This window comes from Fukomys damarensis, unplaced genomic scaffold (genome assembly GCF_012274545.1).
Source record: "Fukomys damarensis isolate Sample0158 unplaced genomic scaffold, DMR_v1.0_HiC HiC_scaffold_39, whole genome shotgun sequence".
In the NCBI taxonomy this organism is placed as follows: domain Eukaryota; kingdom Metazoa; phylum Chordata; class Mammalia; order Rodentia; family Bathyergidae; genus Fukomys; species Fukomys damarensis.
In genome coordinates, this window is record NW_022900951.1 from 11,837,766 (window position 1) to 11,842,572 (window position 4,807).

A 4,807-nucleotide genomic window follows, 5' to 3' on the forward strand; every position below is an offset into this window, starting at 1 on the left:
TTTTTTTTTTTTTTTTTTTTTTTTTTTTTTTTTGTAGCAGGGATTGAACTCGGGTCCTTGCAACTGCAAGGCAGGTAGCAGAGCCACTGAGCTAAATTCCCAGCCCTCAAGGTCATACTTTAAAGGTGATTTTTTAAGGGCGATTTTTAAAAATAAGCTTCTTCCCAGGGTAGGCGAAGGTTTGTTCACCAACAGTGTGCACAACTATCAGTGCCTCTTTTTGGAGCTAAACTGAACTTTGGTAGGGCTTGCCCAGTTTTCAGACTGTCCTTTATTTCTGATCATTTTTAACTGTTCTAAGTAAAGTATGGCACTGGGTCTGACTAGGTATAGGGTAACTACAAAATTATGCTACCCATAACTTACTGTTCAAGCCTTCTGAAAACAATCCTTCCCAGAGTCTAACCTCTGGGCAGGAAATCCTCAAAGTGCATCTCTCTGCTTTGTCTTGTGCCATCTTCTGCTCCTGGCAGGCAAGTTTCTAACAGAGAATACAGAGTTATCTAAACCTAAGGGTTACATTTTAAAAAAATGATTAACTATTAACTCAATAAAATGAGGCTCTGGTTCTTATTTACTCATAGAATCATAGTAGCTCTGACTTGGAAAGTCATTTAGACAACATCTCTCACATTTTAATGTATAGATATGGCAATCACTGGATGAGATGCTGGAATGCAGATTCTGAGTAGCTCTGCAGTGGAGGGTGAAAGGTTCCAGGAGATACTGCTGATTCATGGGTCAAACGCTGTGGTAATAAGAATCTTGCAGAAAAATATTCTCCACTTTTCTTTGATCATATATCACTGTAAGATTTTGTAAATTGAGCATGCATTAAGATATTTGTTATATTTTACACTAATGTGTAAGTCCAGCATAATTTCATTTTTATTTAAAGAAATAGCACTATTTTAGTACCAATGATCCTGATAGCACCCCTATTATGTGAATATGTGTGTTACTCTGGGCATAAGAAACTCCCTGATCCAGGAAGCATATTTGATCTATCGTTTGTTTCATATCTATGTGTATTTAGAGGTATGAAAAGAAACTAATTTTTTTAATAGTATTGGGAATTGAATCCAGGCCTTCACTCCAAGCTGCATCTATAGCCTTTTTTTTTTAAAGGCAGCATCTTGCTAAATCCCTAAATTGCCCAAGGTGGGCTTGAACTTGAGGTCCTCCTGTTTCAGCCACTCAAAAGCGCTGGAATTATAGGCATACACCATCACACTCAGCTCTAATCTGTCTTATCGCTGTGGCATTTCCTGTCACTGAAAAGGGTCTGACTTCTTTTACACATGAATAATTCCTCTAAAACAGTAAGAAGAATAGCCACAGAATACACTTTGGCAAGCCCTGCCAAACTTTAGCTTGCAAACGAAGTACTTATAGTTCACACACTATTGAAAACATAGCACAATAAAAAATAAGTCAAAGGTATAAATGGTATAAATATCTATGATGAACAAATGTTTTAAAATGAAAAGAAAATCAGCCTCACCCAGATCAGAGAAATATAAATTAAAACTATCACGAGGCATTGTTTCTCACTTATAAAAATGGTAAAAATTTAAAAGTCAAGTAAATCCACTGTGTTGGTGATGCTGAGGAAAAATGGGTACCTTCACACATCACTGTGATGATCATCATGACAGATGCTTAGTGAGGTCATTATGAATTCGTTTTTTGAAGAATACTGAGAAAATGCTAGCAGTATAATATTAGGTATTTAAAAGATGCTACCAGAAAGAAAAAGTACTGGAAGAAAATACATCAAACCATAATAAAAGCTGTTTGTGGGTGGTAACATAAGAGGTGATTCTAATTTGTCCTTTACACTACCTAGCATTTGCAAAATTTATGAGCCTGTGTAATTTACATAATGCTCTGGGGAAGAGGCGGTGACAGCACACAGGTGGACCTGCAGTTTGAAGAAGCTCACATTAAGGCATAATTGAGCCCCTGGCTTAGCTACACTCCCAGGGAAAATGGATAGAGTCATTTCTCACGATTCGAGGTAGTTATGTTCTACAAAGTTGCCATGATCACTGAATTAATGAATATGGAACCAGTGCTCCTGGGGGGATATGGGACCCAAAGGCTGGGGCTGTAGGGCTCTTGGCTTAGTGCGCAAGAGGCAGACAAGAAAGAAACGAGGGAGGGAGGGAAAGAAAGAGAAAGCGAGTAGATGGAAGGAGAAAGACAGAGAACAATAGAAAAGAAAGCGGAAGGAAGGAGGGAAGGAGAGAGGAAAGAGGGAAACAGAGACGGAGGACGGAAGGGAGGCAGGAGGCAAAAGAAATACAGGATTGGGTTCCTTCAAGCCTCTGGTCATAGTTTTGTCAACCTATCAACATATGACTGTCTTCCATGTATTTCTGTCCAGTGACACCCTACGCAGTACATACAGCACTTTCGATTAATTAATGGTGAACTCAGCCTGAGAGAGAACAGCACTGAAAAGTGCTGCAACTTACACATAAACGAAGTTTATCGAACATACCTATTTTCTCCGTGAGAAAAGGCACATTAACAGCCCCACTGGGCTTAGAAAAACTAGATGGCACCGCTGTCCTATACTTGGGAATCGTTTTAAATCATGGAAGTGCCAACAAGAAAGCATACAAACTTTAGAAATGTGGCGCTAAGACTGTGAAAGGGCTACTTGGTTAAGTTACAACAGCCAAAGCAAGAAAGCAGAGCATCACTTTTTTGCAGCTGGGATCACAAACAGTGGACAATTCAAAATTTCTGCCACTCAGCAAATGTCCACGAATTACTAGGAAAACTCCACCAGTACTAATTTGAGGGCTACCAGTAAGTTTTCAAAGTAGGTAAATTCATAAATACAGAATCTACAAATAATAAAAATCAACTATAATTACAGCTACAGTTTCAAGGAAAGTCCTTAATCAAAAAGAAAGGGACAGGGCCAGGGATTTAGCTCAGGGGCACCGCTCTTGCCTCACAAGCACAAGGTCCTGAGTTTGATCATCAGTACCAAAAAATTTTTTAAAAAGAAAAGAAAGGACCAAACATTAATATTCTGCAGCTGAACTTCATCACAGAGCTGTTTTAAAGCTAAGCACCTTATGATTTATAAAAACACCCTCCCCAGAAGGCACTTTCCATAATGGAAATGCAAGCGATATGATTCATTCTTCAGTTGATGGAATACATTTATTGTCTTCAACAATAACCATCTCTGGTCATTTACTCAGTGAAATCCAGCCAGGAGTTACTGAGAATCTCCACAGGGAGAGCATGGAGAAGAGGAGCCAATTTATCATCCGTCCCCGTGGGAGAAGGCAGGGGAGGCTGAGGCAATTCCCACCTCTAAAACAAGCCAGAGAGAATATGATCAAGGCCACTGCACAAGGGCAGAAGAAAGTGTACCCTTTTGGGACGTTCTAGAAAAGCTGACAGAGATAATGATATTTGAAAAGATCTGGAAGGATTAGTAAAATGGTAACTGGAGCCCCAGAAAGTCGTGTTCTGGGAGTCGAGTGGGAACCAGCTCAGGTATAGGGAAGGCACAGTGTCCTCTGATGTAACTGGCGGGAAAATGGCTAAATGAAAAAGAAAGACAGGTCTAATCCACTCTAATCCTGTTTCTAGAAGCTTCTTGGTTCATTCTATGCTGCGGTGGTTAACTCCCCGTCCATTGCTCACCTTCTTAACTAGACTACATATGAACACAAGCAGGGAACATCCCTCATTCTCCTTTAGCCTCACTCCCCGTGCCTTCTTCCAACACAACACACATCTAACACAGGAAAGGTCACCCTACACCAGCGCCCTGTGTCTGGCCCATCTTCAGTAAATATTTACCCACTCACTACTGGCTTTGCAAATACATTAAACCTTTAATAGGCCTGGACTGTTTTCTAAGAGTACAGGTTGTTCTCATGGAGCAAAAGGCTCAACTTTGCAACAGGAGGCAACTGTGTGGAGAAAGAAATCGTTCAGAGTGCCACAATCTTATATTACACAGTTTTATTTCCATATTTAACTAAAATTAAACATTAGGTACTTCACAGAATCTCCAAATTTTGCAACTGAACTTGTAAATGCATAAGTATGTCTTTAAAGTACGAATGTTTAGGTAATATTGTATTTTGGTCCCTTGACTTTATAATTTCTTAGAATTTAACAAAAATATTTATTGAGTTCTTGGATTAGCTTTTGAAGTTTATAATATATCATGTGAACGCAAACATTTGAGTATTCTTGCACAGAAACAATTTTCTATGTAAAATTATTAGTTTCTTTTATCGCCAATAAATTATTTTAATTATAAAAATATTTTAAGAAGCCAAGTCCAACTCTTTAGTAACTGCTCAAATAGGAACGTCTCCAGTGGCAGGAATTCAAAGACTATTAAAAAAGAGCAAATATTTAAATTTGAGTATATTTTAGGTAAAACAGGTATTACAATTCTATAGTAGATACTCTGTGGCTAGAAACATATCTATTAATTTCAGCCTATTATTTATTCACTGCTTTTTAAATTGCATTTTGTATTAGAATTAAGAATCACATTTTTGCTGGGTGTTGTGGCACATGCCTGTGATCCCAGTACTCAGGAGGCTGAGGCAGGAGGATGGCTGCAAGTTGAAGGCCAGCATGGGCTACACAGTAAATTCAAGGCCAGCCTGAACTACATAGCAAGACTCTTTCTCAAAAAAACAAAAACAAAAAAATCAAATTTTAAAGTACATACTTCTAGAGGCCAGGGATTTAGCTCAGTGGTTCTGCTGCCTGCCTTGCAAGGACAAGGACCCAAGTTTGATTTCTGGTACCA

At 38.8% G+C, this 4,807-nt stretch overlaps 1 protein-coding gene across 3 annotated transcripts in view; it reads right to left on the reverse strand.

Moving 5' to 3' along the window:
- Positions 1–4,807, reverse strand: part of Pir (pirin) — a 96,544-nt gene that overhangs the window by 77,650 nt on the left and 14,087 nt on the right. The window lies entirely within an intron of this gene.